This window comes from Ranitomeya variabilis, chromosome 5 (assembly GCF_051348905.1).
Source record: "Ranitomeya variabilis isolate aRanVar5 chromosome 5, aRanVar5.hap1, whole genome shotgun sequence".
Taxonomy (NCBI): Eukaryota; Metazoa; Chordata; class Amphibia; order Anura; family Dendrobatidae; genus Ranitomeya; species Ranitomeya variabilis.
Window position 1 is genome coordinate 52,928,802 of NC_135236.1, and position 22,995 is coordinate 52,951,796.

The 22,995-nt window shown below is 46.7% G+C and overlaps 1 protein-coding gene across 1 annotated transcript in view; it reads left to right on the top strand.

The window, feature by feature from the left end:
* Window positions 1-419: 419 nt before the first annotated feature.
* QTRT1 (queuine tRNA-ribosyltransferase catalytic subunit 1) overlaps window positions 420-22,995 on the top strand; it is a 53,010-nt gene continuing 30,434 nt past the window's right edge. Inside the window, exon 1 of the mRNA XM_077262006.1 lies at window positions 420-490. The gene's annotated coding sequence lies outside the window, so the exon portion shown is untranslated. The remainder of the gene's footprint in view (window positions 491-22,995) is intronic.

Consider the following 22,995-nt stretch of genomic DNA (forward strand, 5'->3'; position numbering starts at 1 on the left):
CTATGAGGTAAGATGCTCTAATAACACACCCATGATTATGTGAGGTAAGTTGCTGTGACATCACTCCAATGTTTCTGTGAAATAAGCTGTTGTGACATTATAAGAGGGTGCACCAAAGAAGAGATCTCTCTGTGTTATGCAGCATTTGTGTCCGAACACTGCCACCTACTGCTCAATCAGAACCCTGTGGAACAAACAGGAAGGGGAAGAACTTCGGGAAGGAAGTATCTAGACGAAGCACCAGGTTAGGTGATCTTGATGGCACAGTTCCCCAATATAAAAGGTCAGAGCGGCAAGGCGGGAAGAGATTTGGCGCCAACCACAGAGACGAGCGGAACGTGCGCAGAGAAGGACGTCAAGACCAAAACCCCGGAGAGCTGATCCAGAGGGCTGTTGTGTACCTGTGAGCAAGAATGAGATGACGTTGGTTTAGGTCCATGAACCAGACGTTGCCGGTCAAGATCTAAAGTCCAGATCCGTGCCAGTCAAGGTCTGTGAACCAGACTATGCTAGTCAAGGCTCAGAGCCCAGCCCTTGTTTCTCCAGGCCCAATAGACACCCGTTGCAGGCTAAGCACCAAAGACCCGGTGGAGATTCCAATCCCAAAGTGAACATCTATGGCGGTGAATCGGAGTAGCGAGGGAGCCGGGTCATTACTCTCAGCACTGACCTATGATACAGGGTGCAGTCTGGGGTAGTGTGGCAGATGGGACAGGCGATCAGCCAGTGTGAGAAAGGATCAGAGAGTATTGTTAGACTTTATCAGAAGGACTTGCGGCTTTGCGAAAATAGCCAGATACCCTCGCTAGGGTGTCACATGACTGTAGTTTGATATCCTGGGGCCCTATCCCTAAAGCTAGGGGTGTTCTTGTTATCCCTGCTACCCAGATTATTTCTAATGTGGAAGATGCCGGGGCCACGTACCTTGCTGAGCTCCTGAATTAACGATTATCTTTCCCCTGTGCCACCCAGGGAAGTAGGGAGTAGTTGTATATAATAATACACAAACCAGACTAGCAAGAAAGACGTACAGGGATAAATGAAAATACCAATCATACATATATGCACTCACAAACAACAGAGTGGAACACCGAGAAGTAAAAGGATGGAACAACCAAATTGGAGAGAATGGGGATATGTACACAGACAAATTACCAAGCAACAGTCTTTATATCAACATTCCAAATGCCTCCTCAACAAACATCTATATATATCAGTGCCTTGCGAAAGTATTTGGCTCCCTGGAACTTTTCAACCGTTTCCACATATCATGCTTCAAACATAAAGATACCAAATGTAAATTTTTGTTGAAGAATCAACAAGTGGAACACAATTGTGAAGTTGAACGAAATTTATTGGTTATTTTACATTTTTTTGAAATTCAAAAACTGAAAAGTGGGGCGTGCAATATTTTTCGTCCCCTTTACTTTCAGTGCAGCAAACTCACTCCAGAAGTTCATTATGGATCTCTGAATGATCCAATGTTGTCCTAAATGCCTAATGATGATACCGGTGTGCAATCAAGTCTCCGTTTTAATGCACCTGCTCTGTGATAGTCTCAGGGTTCTGTGTGAAGCACAGAGAGCATCATGAAGACCAAGGAACACAACAGGCAGGTCCGTGATACTGTTGTAGAGACGTTTAAAGCCGGATTTGGATACAAAATGATTTCCAAAACTTTAAACATCCCAAGGAGCACTGTGTAAGCGATCATATTGAAATGGAAGGAGTATCATATCACTGCAAATCTACCAAGACCCGGCCGTCCCTCTAAATTTTCATCTCAAACAAGGAGAAGACTGATCAGAGATGCAGCCAAGAGGCCCATGATCACTCTGGATGAACTGCAGAGATCTACAGCTGAGGTGGGGCAGTCTGTCCATAGGACAACAATCAGTCGTACACTGCACAAATCTGGGCTATATGGAAGAGTGACAAGAAGAAAGCCATTTCTCAAAGATATCCCTAAAAAGTGTTGTTTAAAGTTTGCAACAAGCCACCTGGGAGACACACCAAAAATGTGGATGAAGGTGCTCTGGTCAGATAAGACCAAAATCGAACTTTTTGGCAACAATGCCAAACGATATGTTTGGCATAAAGGCAACACAGCTCATCACCCTGAACACACCATCCCCACTGTCAAACATGGTGGTGGCAGCATCATGGTTTGGTCCTGCTTTTCTTCAGCAGGGACAGGGAAGATGGTTAAAATTGATGGGAAGATGGATGGAACCAAATACAGGGCCATTCTTGAAGAAAACCTGTTGGAGTCTGCAAAAGACCTGAGACTGGGACGCAGGTTTGTCTTCCAACAAGACAATGATTCCAAACATAAAGCAAAATCTACAATGGAATGGTTCACAAATAAACGTATCCAGGTGTTAGAATGGCCAAGTCAAAGTCCAGACCTCAATCCAATCGAGAATCTGTGGAAAGAGCTGCAAACTGCTGTTCACAAACGATCTCCATCAAACCTTACTGAGCTCGAGCTGTTTGCCAAGGAAGAATAGGAAAGAATTTCAATCTCTCGATGTACAAACTGATAGAGACATACCCCAAGTGACTGCAGCTGTAATCGCAGCACAAGGGGGAGCAACAAAGTATTAAGTTAAAGGGGCCGAATAATATTGCATGCCCCACTTTTCAGTTTTGGAATTTCCACAAAAATTTAAAATAACCAATAAATTTCGATCAACTTCACAATTGTGTTCCACTTGTTGATTCTTCACCAAAAATTTACTTTTGGTATCTTTATGTTGGAAGCATGATATGTGGGAAAAGGCTGAAAAGTTCCAGGGGGCCGAATACTTTTGCAAGGCACTGTATAAATATATATATGTGTATATATATATATATATATATATATATATATATATATATATATATATATATATATATATATATATATATATATATATATATATATATATATTACAGTGGGTACAGAAAGTATTCATACCCCTTTAAATTTTTCACTCTGTTTCATTGCAGCCATTTGATAAATTCACAAAAGTTCATTTTCTTTCTCATTAATGTACACTCTGCACTCCATCTTGACTGAAAAAAATCAGGAATGTACTGTAGAACTTTTTGCAAATTAATTAAAAAAGAAAAACTGAAATCTCACATGGTCATAAGTATTCAGAGCCTTTGCTCAGTATTGAGTAGAAGCCCCTTTTGAGCTAGTACAGCCATGAGTCTTCTTGGGAATGATGCAACAAGTTTTTCACCCCTGGATTTGGGGATCCTCGGCCATTCTTCCTTGCAGATCCTCTCCAGTTCCGTCAGGTTGGATGGTGACCGTTGGTGGACGCCATTTTCAGGTCTCTCCAGAAATGCTCAATTGGGTTTGGGCCAGGGCTCTGGCAGGGCCAGTCAGGAATGGTCACAGAGTTGTTCTGAAGCCACTCCTTTGTTATTTTAGCTGTGTTCTTAGGCTCATTGTCTTGTTGGATGGTGAACCTTCGGCCGTCTGAGGTCCAGAGCACTCTGGAAGAGGGTTTCATCCAGGATATCTCTGTACTTGGCTGCATTCATGTTTCCTTCAATGACAACCAGTCGTCCTGTCCCTGCAGGTGAAAAACACCCCCATAGCATGATGCTGCCACCACCATGTTTCACTGTTGGGATTGTATTGGGCAGGTGATGAGCAGTGCCTGGTTTTCTCCACACATACCGCTTAGAATTATCACCAAAAAGGTCTATCTTCGTCTCATCAGACCAGAGAATCTTATTTCTCATTGTCTGGGAATCCTTCATGTGTTTTTTTTAGCAAACTCTATGCGGGCTTTCATAGGTTTTGCACTGAGGAGAGGCTTCCGTCGGGCCACTCTGCCATAAAGGCCCGACTGGTGGAGGGCTGCAGTGATAGTTGACTTTGTGGAACTTTCTCCCATCTTCTACTGCATCTCTGGAGCTCAGCCACAGTGATCTTGGGGTTCTTCTTTACCTCTCTCACCAAGGCTCTTCTCCCACGATTGCTCAGTTTGGCTGGACGGCCAGGTCTAGGAAGACTTCTGGTGGTCTCAAACTTCTTCCATTTAAGGAGGCCACTGTGCTCTTAGGAACCTTGAGTACTGCAGAAATTCTGTTGTAACCTTGGCCAGATCTGTACCTTGCCACAATTCTGTCTCTGAGCTCCTTGGCCAGTTCCCTTGACCTCATGATTCTCATTTGGTCTGACATGCACTTTGAGCTATGAGGTCTTATACGGACAGGTGTGCGCCTTTCCAAATCAAGTCCTATCAGTTTAATTAAACACAGCTGAACTCCAATGAAGGAGTAGAACCATCTCAAGGAGGATCACAAGGAAATGGACAAGATGTGACTTAAATATGAGTGTCTGAGCAAAGGGTCTGAATACTTATGACCATGTGATATTTCAATTTTTCTTTTTTATTACATTTTCAAACATTTCTACATTTCTGTTTTTTTTTTTTCAGTCAAGATGGGGTGCAGAGTGTACATTAACCCCTTTACCCCGAGGGTGGTTTGCACGTTAATGACCAAGCCAGTTTTTCCAATTCTAACCACTGTCCCTTCATGAGGTAATAACTCTGGAACGCTTCAATGGATCCCGGTGATTCTGACAATGTTTTTTGTGACATATTGTACTTCATGTTAATGGTAAAATTTATTTGATAGGACTTGCGATTATTTGTGAAAAAAACGGATATTTTGCGAAAATCTTGCAATTTTCCAACTGAATTTTCATGTCCTTAAATCACAGAGATATGTCACACAAAATACTTAATAAGTAACATTTCCCACATGTCTACTTTACATAAGCACAATTTTGGAACCAACATTTTTTTTTGTTAGGAAGTTATAAGTGTTAAAATTTAAACAGTGATATCTCATTTTTACAACACCATTTTTTTAAGGACCACATTACATTTGAAGTCACTTTGAGGGGTCTATATGATAGAAAATACCCAAAATTGACCCCATTCTAAAAAGCTTCATCCCTCAAGGTGCTCAAAACCACATTCAAGATGTTTATTAACCCTTCAGGTGCTTCACAGGAATTTTTGGAATGTTTAAAAAAAAATTAACATTAAACTTTATTTCACAAAAAATGTAATTCAGAAAATTGGACCCTAAAACTTGTTGTGCAATTTGTTGCGAGTATGCTGATACCCAATATATGCAGGTAAACTACTGTTTGGGCGCATGGCAGAGCTCAGAAGGGAAGGAGCGCCGTTTGAAGTTTCAATGCAAAATTGTCTGGAATTGAGATCGGATGACATATCGCGTTTGGAAAGTCCCTGATGTGCCTAAACAGTGGAAACCCCCCACAAGTGACACCATTTTGGAAACTAGACCCCCCATGGAACTTATCTAGATATGTAGTGAGTACTTTGAACCCCCAAGTGCTTCACAGAAGTTTATAACGATGAGCCATAAAAATAAAAAAATCATAGTTTTTCCACAAAAGTGATCTTTTTGCCCCAAATTTTTTATTTTACCAAGGGTAACAGGAGGAATTGGACCCCAAAAGTTGTTGTGCAATTTGTCCTGAGTACGCTGATACCCCATATGTGGGGGTAAACCACTGTTTGGGCGCATGGCAGAGCTCGGAAGGGAAGGAGCACCGTTTTACTTTTTCAATGCAAAATTGGCTGGAATTAAGATTGGATGTCATGTTGCGTTTCGACTGCCCCTGATGTGCGTAAACAGTGGAACACCCTCACAAGTGACACCATTTTGGAAACTAGACCCCCCTAAGGAACTTATCTAGATGTGTGGTGAGCACTTAGAACCCCCAAGTGCTTCACAGAAGTTTATAACGTAGGGCCATAAAAATAAAAAAATCATATTTTTTTAACAAAAATGATCTTTTTGCCCCCAATTTTTTATTTTCCCAAGGGTAACAAAAGAAATTGGACCCCAAAAGTTATTGTGCAGTTTGTCCCAAGTACCCTGATACCCCATATGTGGGGATAAACCACTGTTTGGGCGCATGGCAGAGCTCGGAAGGGAAGGAGCACCAGATTTTACTGTTATGGTATTTGCAGGTGTCATGACCCACTGGTTGAGCCCACGAGGTGCCAAAACAGCAGAACCCCCCATAAGTGACCCCATTTTACGAGCTACACCTCTCATTGATTTCATCTAGGGGCGCAGTGAAAATATAGACAGCATGGGTGTGTCACAGAATTTTATACCATTGGGCAGTGAGGACAAAATAACTACATTTTTACCATCAAAATTTTGTTATAGCCAAAGATTTTACATTTTCGCACAAGAAGTGGGTAAATATGGCAACAATATTTGTCCCATGATTTCTACTGAATGTGGCAATACCCCATATGTGGCTGTACAGTGCTACTTACGGAGAGACTCGGGAGGAATGGAGCGCTATTTGCCTATTCAAGTAAATGGGTATGCGCACTTGTCAGTGTGTTTCCATGGACCGTGTGCCCATGGGCAAAACACGCTGACCTGTCAATTTTTTAATGTCAGCATGGCCCATAAAACGTCCCGCACACGTGCATACACATAACACATGGATGTCATCCATGTGACACGCATCGGCGCCAGGGAAGAAGCGTTACAGTAAGCACTGTTCCCCGGCGTCGGGTGCTGAACACGGCTCTCATCATTCTTCCCTGGTCTGCTGGCAATCGGCCTGAGCAGGGGAGAATGATGAGAGTTACATTTAAAGGGCCACTGTCACCCCCCTTCAGCCGTTATAAACTAAAAGAGCCACCTTGGGGACTTTCGGCGCCCCGCAGTGTGTTATGCATTATGCACAGTGCGGGGCTAGGATTCCTGGGCATGCGCACAGCGTGTGTCAGCCTGTCACCCAGGTCCCCCGCCTTACAGCGTCTGTGTACTGTATACTGTACTGTATACTGTATGAGGAGGCACGATCAGCTGAATACAGTATACAGACGCTGTAAGGCGGGGGACCTGGGTGACAGGCTGACACACGCAGTGCGCATGCCCAGGAATCCTAGCCCCGCACTGTGCATAATGCATAACACACTGCGGGGCTGGGATTCCCAAGGTGGGTGGCCGCAATGCCCGCACAGGCGCAGTCTGCAAGCCTGGCTGGGACGTCACACGGCCAGAGCTTACACACAGCACAGGCACCGGTTTTGAAGAGCAAAAAACGCGGAGGGGGTGGCGCCAAAAGTCCCTGAAGATTGGAGTGACGGCAGAGTAGCGGTTCAAGCTGGGGAGTGAGGACCCGCCTCCCTGGCTAACGACAGGTATTTTGGCTAACTTTCAAAACGCTTTATTTTGGGAATACTTGAACCAAAAACTAAAAGAGCCACCTTGTTAGAATGCAGCATTACTGCTGCACAAGGTGGCTCTTTTAGTTTATAACGGCTGGAGGGGGGTGACAGTGGCCCTTTAAGTAATAAAAGAGACAGCAGGCGGCAGCTGAGGGGACTATTACTCCCATCAGCCTACCCGTGCTGCTGCTAATAACAGTGACAGCAGGAGCGGCGGATGGGAGTATTTATCTGCCGCTCCTGCGCTGTAAATAAATACGGTAATTTAAAAAAAACCTGCGTGGGTTCCCCCCTATTTTTATCATATCTTACCGCTGACGATCTTTCTGATGGAATCATTCATTTTTCCCGTCTTTTCCATCTGGCCCAGACCGACATAACAACTTCTCCAGTACAACTCGTCTGCAGAGAATACAACAAAGACACATTTAACTTCTCATATTCCAGCTCCATCACCATCTATTCCCAAACTGCACAAACTCCTCATCCTGCTGATACCCCAATACTGAGCCTCTGCTGCCATGTGCCCCTATTACTGCACCTGATACCCCAATACTGAGCCGCTGCTGCCGTATGTGTCCCTATTACTGCATCTGATACCCCAATACTGAGCCGCTGCTGCCATATGTGTCCCTATTACTTCCCCTGATACCCCAATACTGAGCCGCTGCTGCCATATGTGTCCCTATTACTTCCCCTGATACCCCAATACTGAGCCTCTGCTGCCATATGTGTTCCTATTACTGCACCTGATACCCCAATACTGAGCCTCTGCTGCCATATGTGTTCCTATTACTGCACCTGATACCCCAATACTGAGCCTCTGCTGCCATATGTGTTCCTATTACTGCACCTGATACCCCAATACTGAGCCGCTGCTGCCATGTGCCCCTATTACTGCACCTGATACCCCAATACTGAGCCGCTGCTGCCGTATGTGTCCCTATTACTGCCCCTGATACCCCAATACTGAGCCTCTGCTGCCATATGTGTCCCTATTACTGCCCCTGATACCCCAATACTGAGCCTCTGCTGCCGTATGTGTCCCTATTACTGCACCTGATACCCCAATACTGAGCTGCTGCTGCCGTATGTGTCCCTATTACTCCACCTGATACCCCAATACTGAGCCGCTGCTGCCGTATGTGTCCCTATTACTCCACCTGATACCCCAATACTGAGCCGCTGCTGCCATATGTGTCCCTATTACTGCACCTGATACCCCAATACTGAGCTGCTGCTGCCGTATGTGTCCCTATTACTCCACCTGATACCCCAATACTGAGCCGCTGCTGCCGTATGTGTCCCTATTACTCCACCTGATACCCCAATACTGAGCCACTGCTGCCGTATGTGTCCCTATTACTGCCCCTGATACCCCAATACTGAGCTGCTGCTGCCGTATGTGTCCCTATTACTACACCTGATACCCCAATACTGAGCCGCTGCTGCCATATGTGTCCCTATTACTGCACCTGATACCCCAATACTGAGCCACTGCTGCCGTATGTGTCCCCATTACTGCACCTGATACCCCAATACTGAGCCGCTGCTGCCGTATGTGTCCATATTACTGCACCTGATACCCCAATACTGAGCCGCTGCTGTCGTATGTGACCCTATTACTGCACCTGATACCCCAATACTGAGCTGCTGCTGCCGTATGTGTCCCTATTACTGCACCTGATACCCCAACACTGAGCCACTGCTGCCGTATGTGTCCCCATTACTGCACCTGATACCCCAATACTGAGCCGCTGCTGCCGTATGTGTCCCTATTACTGCACCTGATACCCCAATACTGAGCCGCTGCTGCCGTATGTGTCCATATTACTGCACCTGATACCCCAATACTGAGCCGCTGCTGTCGTATGTGACCCTATTACTGCACCTGATACCCCAATACTGAGCCGCTGCTGCCGTATGTGTCCCTATTACTGCACCTGATACCCCAATACTGAGCCGCTGCTGCCGTATGTGTCCCTATTACTGCACCTGATACCCCAATACTGAGCCGCTGCTGCCGTATGTGTCCCTATTACTGCACCTGATACCCCAATACTGAGCCGCTGCTGCCGTATGTGTCCCTATTACTGCCCCTGATACCCCAATACTGAGCCGCTGCTGCCGTATGTGTCCCTATTACTGCACCTGATATCCCAATACTGAGCCACTGCTGCCGTATGTGTCCCTATTACTGCACCTGATACCCCAATACTGAGCCGCTGCTGCCATATGTGTCCCTATTACTTCCCCTGATACCCCAATACTGAGCCGCTGCTGCCGTATGTGTCCCTATTACTGCACCTGATACCCCAATACTGAGCCGCTGCTGCCGTATGTGTCCCTATTACTGCACCTGATACCCCAATACTGAGCCGCTGCTGCCGTATGTGTCCCTATTACTGCCCCTGATACCCCAATACTGAGCCGCTGCTGCCGTATGTGTCCCTATTACTGCACCTGATACCCCAATACTGAGCCGCTGCTGTCGTATGTGACCCTATTACTGCACCTGATACCCCAATACTGAGCCACTGCTGCCATATGTGCCCCTATTACTGCCCCTGATACCCCAATACTGAGCCGCTGCTGCCATATGTGTCCCTATTACTGCACCTGATACCCCAATACTGAGCCGCTGCTACCGTATATGTCACTATTACTGCACCTGATACCCCAATACTGAGCCGCTGCTGCCGTATGTGTCCCTATTACTGCCCCTGATACCCCAATACTGAGCCGCTGCTGTTGTATGTGACCCTATTACTGCCCCTGATACCCCAATACTGAGCCGCTGCTGCCGTATGTGTCCCTATTACTGCCCCTGATACCCCAATACTGAGCCGCTGCTGCCGTATGTGTCCCTATTACTGCCCCTGATACCCCAATACTGAGCCGCTGCTGCCGTATGTGTCCCTATTACTGCACCTGATACCCCAATACTGAGCCGCTGCTGCCGTATGTGTCCCTATTACTGCACCTGATACCCCAATACTGAGCCGCTGCTGCCGTATGTGTCCCTATTACTTCCCCTGATACCCCAATACTGAGCCACTGCTGCCGTATGTGTCCCTATTACTGCACCTGATACCCCAATACTGAGCCGCTGCTGCCGTATGTGTCCCTATTACTGCCCCTGATACCCCAATACTGAGCCGCTGCTGCCGTATGTGTCCCTATTACTGCTCCTGATACCCCAATACTGAGCCGCTGCTGCCGTATGTGTCCCTATTACTGCCCCTGATACCCCAATACTGAGCCGCTGCTGCCGTATGTGTCCCTATTACTGCACCTGATACCCCAATACTGAGCCGCTGCTGCCGTATGTGTCCCTATTACTGCCCCTGATACCCCAATACTGAGCCGCTGCTGCCGTATGTGTCCCTATTACTGCTCCTGATACCCCAATACTGAGCCGCTGCTGCCGTATGTGTCCCTATTACTGCCCCTGATACCCCAATACTGAGCCGCTGCTGCCGTATGTGTCCCTATTACTGCACCTGATACCCCAATACTGAGCCGCTGCTGCCGTATGTGTCCCTATTACTTCCCCTGATACCCCAATACTGAGCCACTGCTGCCGTATGTGTCCCTATTACTGCTCCTGATACCCCAATACTGAGCCGCTGCTGCCGTATGTGTCCCTATTACTGCCCCTGATACCCCAATACTGAGCCGCTGCTGCCGTATGTGTCCCTATTACTGCACCTGATACCCCAATACTGAACCGCTGCTGCCATATGTGTCCCTATTACTGCACCTGATACCCCAATACTGAGCCGCTGCTGCCGTATGTGTCCCTATTACTGCACCTGATACCCCAATACTGAGCCGCTGCTGTCGTATGTGACCCTATTACTGCCCCTGATACCCCAATACTGAGCCGCTGCTGCCGTATGTGTCCCTATTACTGCCCCTGATACCCCAATACTGAGCCATTGCTGCCATATGTGTCCCTATTACTTCCCCTGATACCCCAATACTGAGCCGCCTGCCGTATGTGTCCCTATTACTGCACCTGATACCCCAATACTGAGCCGCTGCTGCCGTATGTGTCCCTATTACTGCACCTGATACCCCAATACTGAGCCGCTGCTGCCGTATGTGTCCCTATTACTGCCCCTGATACCCCAATACTGAGCCGCTGCTGTCGTATGTGACCCTATTACTGCCCCTGATACCCCAATACTGAGCCGCTGCTGCCGTATGTGTCCCTATTACTGCCCCTGATACCCCAATACTGAGCCGCTGCTGCCGTATGTGTCCCTATTACTGCCCCTGATACCCCAATACTGAGCCGCCTGCTGTATGTGTCCCTATTACTGCACCTGATACCCCAATACTGAGCCGCTGCTGCCGTATGTGTCCCTATTACTGCACCTGATACCCCAATACTGAGCCGCTGCTGCCGTATGTGTCCCTATTACTGCACCTGATACCCCAATACTGAGCCGCTGCTGCCGTATGTGTCCCTATTACTACACCTGATAACCCGATACTGAGCCGCTGCTGCCGTATGTGACCCTATTACTGCACCTGATACCCCAATACTGAGCCGCTGCTGCCGTATGTGTCCCTATTACTGCACCTGATACCCCAATACTGAGCCGCTGCTGCCGTATGTGTCCCTATTACTGCCCCTGATACCCCAATACTGAGCCGCCTGCCGTATGTGTCCCTATTACTGCACCTGATACCCCAATACTGAGCCGCTGCTGCCGTATGTGTCCCTATTACTGCACCTGATACCCCAATACTGAGCCGCTGCTGCCGTATGTGTCCCTATTACTGCCCCTGATACCCCAATACTGAGCCTCTGCCGTATGTGTCCCTATTACTGCCCCTGATACCCCAATACTGAGCCTCTGCCGTATGTGTCCCTATTACTACACCTGATACCCCAATACTGAGCCGCTGCTGCCGTATGTGACCCTATTACTGCACCTGATACCCCAATACTGAGCCGCTGCTGCCGTATGTGTCCCTATTACTGCCCCTGATACCCCAATACTGAGCCGCTGCTGCCGTATGTGTCCCTATTACTGCCCCTGATACCCCAATACTGAGCCGCCTGCCGTATGTGTCCCTATTACTGCACCTGATACCCCAATACTGAGCCGCTGCTGCCGTATGTGTCCCTATTACTGCACCTGATACCCCAATACTGAGCCTCTGCTGCCGTATGTGTCCCTATTACTGCCCCTAATACCCCAATACTGAGCCGCTGCTGCCGTATGTGTCCCTATTACTGCCCCTGATACCCCAATACTGAGCTGCTACTGCCATATGTGTCCCTATTACTGCCCCTGATAACCCAATACTGAGCCGCTGCTGCCGTATGTGTCCCTATTACTGCCCCTGATACCCCAATACTGAGCCGCTGCTGCCGTATGTGTCCCTATTACTGCCCCTGATACCCCAATACTGAGCTGCTACTGCCATATGTGTCCCTATTACTGCACCTGGACCCAATACTGAGCCGCTGCTGCCGTATGTGTCCCTATTACTGCACCTGATACCCCAATACTGAGCCGCTGCTGTCGTATGTGACCCTATTACTGCCCCTGATACCCCAATACTGAGCCGCTGCTGCCGTATGTGTCCCTATTACTGCCCCTGATACCCCAATACTGAGCCATTGCTGCCATATGTGTCCCTATTACTTCCCCTGATACCCCAATACTGAGCCGCCTGCCGTATGTGTCCCTATTACTGCCCCTGATACCCCAATACTGAGCCGCTGCTGTCGTATGTGACCCTATTACTGCCCCTGATACCCCAATACTGAGCCGCTGCTGCCGTATGTGTCCCTATTACTGCCCCTGATACCCCAATACTGAGCCGCTGCTGCCGTATGTGTCCCTATTACTGCCCCTGATACCCCAATACTGAGCCGCCTGCTGTATGTGTCCCTATTACTGCCCCTGATACCCCAATACTGAGCCGCTGCTGCCGTATGTGTCCCTATTACTGCACCTGATACCCCAATACTGAGCCGCTGCTGCCGTATGTGTCCCTATTACTGCACCTGATACCCCAATACTGAGCCACTGCTGCCATATGTGTCCCTATTACTGCACCTGATACCCCAATACTGAGCCGCTGCTGCCGTATGTGTCCCTATTACTACACCTGATACCCCAATACTGAGCCGCTGCTGCCGTATGTGACGCTATTACTGCACCTGATACCCCAATACTGAGCCGCTGCTGCCGTATGTGTCCCTATTACTGCCCCTGATACCCCAATACTGAGCCGCTGCTGCCGTATGTGTCCCTATTACTGCACCTGATACCCCAATACTGAGCCGCTGCTGCCGTATGTGTCCCTATTACCGCACCTGATACCCCAATACTGAGCCGCCTGCCGTATGTGTCCCTATTACTGCCCCTGATACCCCAATACTGAGCCGCCTGCCGTATGTGTCCCTATTACTGCACCTGATACCCCAATACTGAGCCGCTGCTGCCGTATGTGTCCCTATTACTGCCCCTGATACCCCAATACTGAGCCGCTGCTGCCGTATGTGTCCCTATTACTGCACCTGATACCCCAATACTGAGCCGCTGCTGCCGTATGTGTCCTTATTACTGCACCTGATATCCCAATACTGAGCCGCTACTGCCATATGTGTCCTTATTACTGCCCCTGATACCCCAATACTGAGCCGCTGCTGCCGTATGTGTCCTTATTACTGCCCCTGATACCCCAATACTGAGCCGCTGCTGCCGTATGTGTCCCTATTACTGCACCTGATACCCCAATACTGAGCCGCTGCTGCCGTATGTGACCCTATTACTGCACCTGATAACCCAATACTGAGCCGCTGCTGCCGTATGTGTCCCTATTACTGCACCTGATACCCCAATACTGAGCCGCTGCTGCCGTATGTGTCCCTATTACTACACCTGATACCCCAATACTGAGCCGCTGCTGCCGTATGTGTCCCTATTACTGCCCCTGATACCCCAATACTGAGCCGCTGCTGCCGTATGTGTCCCTATTACTGCACCTGATACCCCAATTGTATCGATTCTCCCTGCTCTGCCACAGAAAGTAACTATTGGCGCGCTGTACAGTTACAGTAGCATAGCTCCAGGTGGGCCCCCTCAGAGCACCGGGTCCCGGGGCGCCCACACCCTTTGTCCCCCGGTAGCTACGCTACTGCTCAGCTGTCAGCTTCAGCAAGGTTGGATATCAAGAATAGAGGGGTCCCTACGTCATATTTTTTAATTATTTAAATAAATGATTTTTAAAATATGGTGTGAGGTCCCCCCCATTTTTGACAGCCAGCCTTGCTAAAGCTCACAGCTGGGGGCTGGTATTCTCAGGCTGGTATTGGGCCATGGATATTGACCCCCTTAGCCTAAAAATAGCAGCCCGCAGCTGCCCAGAAAAGGCACATCTATTAGATGCGCCAATTCTGGCACTTTTATGTATAAGGGACGCTGGCGCACGACTATCACATAAATCTAAAGCAAAGGGGTGCAAAAGAGTGGAGACACAACATGGCAAAAAAACGAAGGAAGAAAGGACCACTCTATAGGAATGCACACCACTGAATAAATGTATAAAAAGGCAAACTTTTATTGATACAACAATTGTAAAAACTTTTAAAAAGATTATATATAGAACACAAATCCCAAGGGTGATCCCGCCAGGATAATAAAGGTCAAAAGCACATACATAGTGCTTAGAAAATTGAACAATAAATAGAATATAACATAAACACATCAAATGACCGTGTACAAAAGTGCATGGATTGCCAATCAAACCACCTGGAGCTAGAAAAGTAAGCAGTCACTCTATGTGTCACAGCTAGAGGCAACATCAAATAGATAACTAAAAATATATAGAATACATTGACAACCTTGTCTGAGCATATAGAGGCTTAAATATCATATGTACCTGTATGCCAATACAATAGTAATAAACCTCTGGTGTAAGGTTTAAACCGATATTGTGCCAAAGCCTACCGCCACTAAAAGAATAGTACACAGAAACCTAAATGCGCATAGTATCAAAGAAGGTTACCGCAGCCCTTGAGTAGGCAATATTATGCAGAGTCCATATGTGGCACAGCTGTTATGATCTGGTGGCCTAAGAGCAGCATGAGACGTACTCTGGAGAAGGTGGTACCTGTACTGACCGCAGACCCTGAACTTAACACCGCAACTAGAAGTAGCCGTGGAATGTACCTAGCGCTCTCTAGACATCTCGACACAGCCGGAGGACTAATTACCCCTAGAGATAGAAAAGGGAAAACTATCTTGCCTCAGAGAAAATCCCCAAAGCATAGACAGTCCCCCACAAATATTGACTGTGAGAGGAGAGGGAAAAAACATACACAGACTGAAATGAGAATTTAGCAAAGGAGGCCACTTCTAGCTAAATAGAAAGGATAGGACAGAGTACTATGCGGTCAGTATTAAAACACTAGAAAATATCCACCACAGAAAATACAAAAATCTCCACAGCTAACTAAAGATATGGAGGGTATATCTGCATCTCCAGAGATACCAGCTTGGCTAAACAAATCCTTATACAGACCAAGCTGGACAAGACAAAAACATGGAAAAGAACTGAACAATAAGGCCACAGCATGTGGACAGCAAAATCAAGGCCAGAACTTATCTTTGTTGAAATGAACTGCAAAGCAGAAGAGACCAGGCAGGGATGTGAATCCTCCAGGAACAATGGACAACTGGCACTGACTAAAGGATGAAGCAAGACTAAATAGCCCAGTCAAAATTGCAAACAGTGAACACACCTGATAAATGCTGCGATTCAGAGACAGCAGCGCTACCACTTACAACCACCGGAGGGAGCCCAAGAGCAGAATTCACAACACACAGCGAGGGTAAAAAGTGCTGCAGCCGGGTGAGAAAGGAAGAGAGGCAGGGATCAGCGTGGGAAGGAACCCAACGCGTGACGCCGTTACAAGGACGGCTTCATCAGGGGAAGGTGTTAGTTTGGCGATCAATACCAGTTTAAATACCTTTTAGTGTAGGCAGGTCAGCAAGCGAGGTACATGACGAAACCGGAAGCGGAAGTGACATAGAAAGGGCTAAGAGTCCAGGCAGACGTCTCTGCCAGTAGTACGCAATGCGCATGCGCCAAAAACATTCAGCGCAGCGCATCGTGAACTTAGTAATTGGAGGGAGGATCAGGTTGGATAACAGATCACAAGAAAGAGGATAGCTGTGTACAATATGGTAAGGTATGGAATATGTAAGAACCGAAATAAATGAAAATAATATAAAAAGTAAAAGAATAATAGAAGACACCTGCAAAAAAATGGTAAATGGGAAAATGAAAACCACATACAGGGAATAGTGAATAAAGAAAAAAAATAAATAATAAAAAATAAATAAAAAATAAATAAGGGACAAAAAATAATAAAAATAACAATAATAACAACAAACAAAAAGGGAAAAGATGGCTGAAGCCAAATAGTATATTGTAATTCCCTACATGTCATTTAGTGGACATGTGATGGTATCTGTAGGGAAAAGAAGTAATTAAATGGATATTACATCAATAAAGATATCCTCGTTGCAACAGGCTGTCTTTATTATAAAGGAAAAAATACATAATATGTAGAAAGTCATGTCCGTCCATGTTGCACACAGAAATCATTCTTTTAGTGGCCGTAGGCTTTGGCGCAATATCGGTTTAAACCTTACACCAGAGGTTTATTACTATTGTATTGGCATACAGGTACATATTATATTTAAGCCTCTATATGCTCAGACAAGGTTGTCAATGTATTCTATATATTTTTAGTTATCTACTATTTGAAGTTGCCTCTAGCTGTGACACATAGAGTGACTGCTTACTTTTCTAGCTCCGGGTGGTTTGATTGGCAATCCATGCACTTTTGTACATGGTCATTTGAGGTGTTTATATTAAATTCTGGCCCTTTGTCCGGCTCTTCCCACTCGCCCTGTATCGGTGGCAAGTGGGATAATAGTAGTAGGGTTGATGTCACCTTTGTATTGTCAGGTGACATCAAGCCCAAGACTTAGTAATGGAGAGGCTTCTATAAGTCACCCATCCATTACTAATCCTTTTGTTGTATGGTAAAGACACAGCCGGAATAAAGTCTTTTATTTGAAATAACACTAAACACAGTTTTCCATTTATATTATACGCCTAATTCCAGCGAAGCCCTCGATCTCCTGTAATAAAAGTAAAATAATAAAACAATAATATACCATACCTGTTCGTCGTTGTGTCCCACGCAGTAATCCAAGTCTGGGGGATAATAGGTTTTCAACCTGGATGGTGCCAAGATTAGACGGTTCCAGCTGAAAACCACTGGTAAATGAGCTGCTGGGAACACGGCATCAGTGACCGAGTGTGAGGTTACCTCCGGTCACTGAGCTCCGTTCCCAGCCGGACTGAACTGCAGTGACTTCTGTGAGTTCCCCGCTAGCACAGTGAGCCGTAAGCCTATGTTTTGGTGAGGTAAGCTGCTGTGACCTAACACCTTTGTTTCTGAGAGTAAGGCTGTCAGGTAAGAGTTATAAGGGCTGTTTACACCTGATTGATCGTTTTCAATCTTTCCCCGTGTAAACAAGACAAGCAATTAAACAAACAATCATAATCTTGTTCGATGTTGATCAAATTTGTTTTATGATGACATATTGATCAGCATTTGTGGGCAGCACATCATGCCGTTACCACAGAGGATATCAGCCGCCGGTTCCCATTTGGGACATCACCAATCATTATGAGGCCGCTGTAGATGTCATTACGGTGCCGCAGAATAACATTTGTGATGGACTCGCCAGTCCTCCTGTCCTCTAATGAGGTTAATGATGACCTCGTAATACGACCTCAGAAATTACGGGAGCAGAGGGAAAAAAGCTGAGTTCATCACAGATGTTATTATGTGGCACTAGGAATTTTGGGAACCGTTAATGTTATTAGACGAGAGCTTCACAGCGACATGTGTCGCGCAACATAGAAATCGCAGTGTAATCCGCAACCTACTGCATCTGCAACATGGTCACAAATGTGTCCAGTCGCGTTGGATTTTCTCTCACAAGTGACTGTTACCATAAACTTTATGTGACTGCGACATTCCTGTGATTTGTCTGCAATTTTTATTTTTTTTTTGCAGCAAAATCGCACGTTGCAAAAATGTTTTTGGTTGTAGAACTGGTCTGAGTACTGCTGTCGTGCAACAAATTTAATTGTGTAACCCAAGCCCAAGATGCACTGTGGAAATTATTATGGGGCACTGTGCATATTATGGGGCTTTGTGCATATTATGAGGCACTGTGGATGTTATTATGGGGCACTGTGGATATTATGGGGCACTGTGCATATTATGGGGCTTTGTGCATATTATGGGGCACTGTGGATGTTATTATGGGGCACTGTGGATGTTATTATGGGGCACTGTGAATGTTATTATTGGGCAATGTGAATGTTATTATGGGGCACTGTGCATATTATGGGGCTTTGTGCATATTATGGGGCACTGTGGATGTTATTATGGGGCACTGTGCATATTATGGGGCTTTGTTCATATTATGGGGCACTGTGGATGTTATTATGGGGCACTGTGCATATTATGGGGCTTTGTGCATATTATGGGGCACTGTGGATGTTATTATGGGGCACTGTGGATTGTCATGATCTCTGCAGGCAGAGATCATAGCAAGCCTATAGAGGGACAAGCTCTCGGAAGATGGAACTATACTGACCATGAACTAAGCCTGCCGCGCAACTAGAAATAGCCAGGTAGCATTTCCTATTTATCGCTAGATGCCCAGCTCTGGCCTAAGACCTAAATAGCTAGCAGAGGGAAATATAAGACCTGGCTCACCTCTAGAGAAATATTCCAAAGAAGACAGTAGCCCCCCACATATAATGACGGTGAGTTCAGATGAAACAACAAACGCAGCAGGAAAATAGTCTTAGCAAATTTGAGGTCCGCTTACTAGATAGCAGAAGACAGATAGTATACTTTCATGGTCAGCAGAAAAATACTAACAAAACACCATCCAGAGATTACCTTAAACTCTGGCATTAACTCATAACGCCAGAGTAGCAATCCCTGATCGACGAGAGCTTTCCAGACACAGTAACAAAACTTCAGCTGCGAACTGGAACAAATAGGCAAAACAAAACATGGACAAAAGTCCAACTTATCAGTAGTTGTCTAGAAGCAGGAACAAGCACTGAGAGGCATCAGATAACATTGTTGACCGGCAAGAAACCACCAGAGAAATGAGCTTAAATAGCGACACCCACTACTGATGGAATCAGGTGAAACAGGAAGGAGGATGACAAGTCCAATTCCACAAGCGGCCACCGGGGGAGCCCAGAATCCAAATTCACAACAGTACCCCCCCCTCAAGGAGGGGGCACCGAACCCTCACCAGATCCACCAGGGCGACCAGGATGAGCCCTATGGAAGGCACGAACAAGATCAGAAGCATGAACATCAGATGCATTGACCCAAGAATTATCCTCCTGGCCGTAACCCTTCCAGTTGACCAGATACTGGAGTTTCCGTCTGGAAACACGAGAGTCCAAAATTTTCTCCACAACGTACTCCAACTCACCCTCAACCAACACCGGAGCAGGAGGCTCAACAGAAGGTACAACAGGTACCTCATACCTGCGCAATAACGACCGATGAAAAACGTTATGAATGGAAAAGGACGCAGGGAGGTCCAAACGGAAAGAAACAGGATTAAGAATCTCCAATATTCTATAAGGGCCGATGAACCGAGGTTTAAACTTAGGAGAAGAGACCCTCATAGGGACAAAACGAGAAGACAACCACACTAAATCTCCAACACAAAGCCGAGAACCAACACGACGATGACGGTTGGCAAAACGCTGAGTCTTCTCCTGGGACAACTTCAAATTGTCCATAACCTGCCCCCAGATGTGATGCAATCTCTCCACCACCGCATCCACTCCAGGACAATCCGAGGATTCCACCTGACCGGAGGAAAATCGAGGGTGAAACCCCGAATTACAGAAAAACGGGGACACCAAGGTGGAAGAACTGGCCCGATTATTGAGGGCGAACTCTGCCAATGGCAAAAAAGCAACCCAATCATCCTGGTCAGCAGAGACAAAACACCTCAGATATGTCTCAAGGGTCTGATTAGTCCGCTCGGTCTGGCCATTAGTCTGAGGGTGAAAAGCAGATGAAAAAGACAAATCTATGCCCATCCTAGCACAGAATGCCCGCCAAAATCTAGACACAAATTGGGTACCTCTGTCAGAAACAATATTCTCAGGAATACCGTGCAATCGGACAACATTCTGAAAAAACAGAGGAACCAACTCAGAAGAAGAAGGCAACTTGGGCAGAGGAACCAAATGGACCATTTTAGAGAAACGGTCACAGACCACCCAGATGACAGACATCTTCTGGGAAACAGGCAGATCTGAAATAAAATCCATCGAGATGTGTGTCCAAGGCCTCTTAGGAATAGGCAAGGGCAACAGCAGTCCGCTAGCCCGAGAACTACAAGACTTGGCCCGAGCACAAACGTCACATGACTGCACAAAGACTAGCACATCTCGTGACAGAGAAGGCCACCAGAAGGATCTTGCCACCAAATCCCTGGTACCAAAAATTCCGGGATGACCTGCCAATGCAGAAGAATGTACCTCAGAGATGACTCTGCTGGTCCAATCATCCGGAACAAACAGTCTATCAGGCGGACAACGATCCGGTCTATCCGCCTGAAACTCTTGCAAGGACCGCCGCAGATCAGGAGAAACGGCCGACAAAATTACTCCCTCCCTAAGGATACCTGTGGGTTCAGAATTACCAGGAGAGTCCGGGTCAAAACTCCTAGAAAGGGCATCTGCCTTAACATTCTTAGAACCCGGTAGGTATGACACCACAAAATTAAAGCGAGAAAAAAATAAAGACCAGCGCGCCTGTCTAGGATTCAGGCGTCTGGCAGTCTCAAGATAAATCAAATTTTTGTGGTCAGTCAATACCACCACCTGATGCCTAGCCCCCTCGAGCCAATGGCGCCACTCCTCAAACGCCCACTTCATGGCCAAAAGCTCCCGATTCCCAACATCATAATTCCGCTCTGCGGGCGAAAATTTGCGAGAAAAGAAGGCATGACCAAATACTCAAAGTGGCCCTCGGGCGTATTAAATGCGGTCTTCCACTCATCCCCCTGCCTGATCCGCACCAAATTATACGCCCCACGAAGATCAATTTTAGAGAACCACTTAGCACCCTCTATACGAGCAAACAAATCAGTAAGCAATGGCAATGGGTATTGATACTTAACAGTGATCTTATTCAGAAGCCGATAATCAATACATGGTCTCAAAGAGCCGTCTTTTTTTGAGACAAAGAAAAACCCAGCTCCCAAGGGAGAAGAAGATGGACGAATATGTCCCTTTTCCAAAGACTCCTTTATATATTCCCGCATAGCAGCATGTTCCGGCACAGACAAATTAAACAAACGACCCTTTGGATATTTACAACCCGGTATCAAATCTATGGCACAATCGCACTCACGGTGCGGAGGTAACGACCCAAGCTTGGGTTCGTCAAAGACGTCTTGATAATCAGAGAGGAACTCAGGGACTTCAGAGGGAATGGACGACGAAATAGAAACCAAAGGTACGTCCCCATGAATACCCTTACATCCCCAGCTCAACACAGACATAGCTCTCCAGTCCAAGACTGGGTTGTGAGACTGCAACCATGGCAATCCCAGTACCAAATCGTCATGTAAATTATACAGCACCAGGAAACGAATAATCTCCTGGTGATCCGGATTGATACGCATGGTTACTTGTGTCCAGTATTGTGGTTTATTATTAGCCAATGGGGTGGAGTCAATCCCCTTCAGAGGAATAAGAGTCTCCAAAGGCTCTAAATCAAAACCACAACGATTGGCAAAGGACCAATCCATAAGACTCAGAGCGGCGCCAGAGTCAACATAGGCGTCCGTGGCAATGGATGACAAAGAGCAAATCAGGGTTACAGACAAAATAAACTTAGACTGAATGGTGCCAATGGAAACAGACTTATCAAGCTTCTTTGTACGCCTAGAGCATGCCGATATAACATGAGTAGAATCCCCACAATAGAAACACAATCCATTCTTCCGTCTAAAATTCTGTCGCTCGCTCCTGGACAGAATTCTATCACACTGCATACTTTCTGGCGTCTTTTCCATAGACACCGCCAGATGGTGCATCGGTTTGCGCTCCCGCAGACGCCTATCAATCTGAATAGCCATTGTCATGGACTCATTCAGACCTGCAGGCAAAGGGAACCCCACCATAACATCCTTAACGGCATCAGAGAGACCTTCTCTGAAAGTTGCCGCCAAGGCGCACTCATTCCACTGAGTAAGCACAGACCATTTACGGAATTTTTGGCAGAAAACTTCAGCTTCGTCTTGCCCCTGAGATAGTGCCATCAAAGTTTTTTCTGCCTGAAGTTCCAAATGAGGTTCCTCATAAAGCAAGCCCAAGGCCAGAAAAAACGCATCCACATCGCGTAACGCAGGATCCCCTGCTGGCAATGAGAAGGCCCAATCTTGAGGGTCACCCCTGAGCAAGGAAATCACAATCCTAACCTGCTGAGCAGGGTCTCCAGCTGAACGAGACTTCAGGGACAAATAAAGCTTACAATTATTTCGGAAATTCTGGAAGCTAGCTCTATTCCCTGTGAAGAACTCCGGCAAAGGAATTCTCGGCTCAGATACCGGAGCATGTACCACAAAATCTT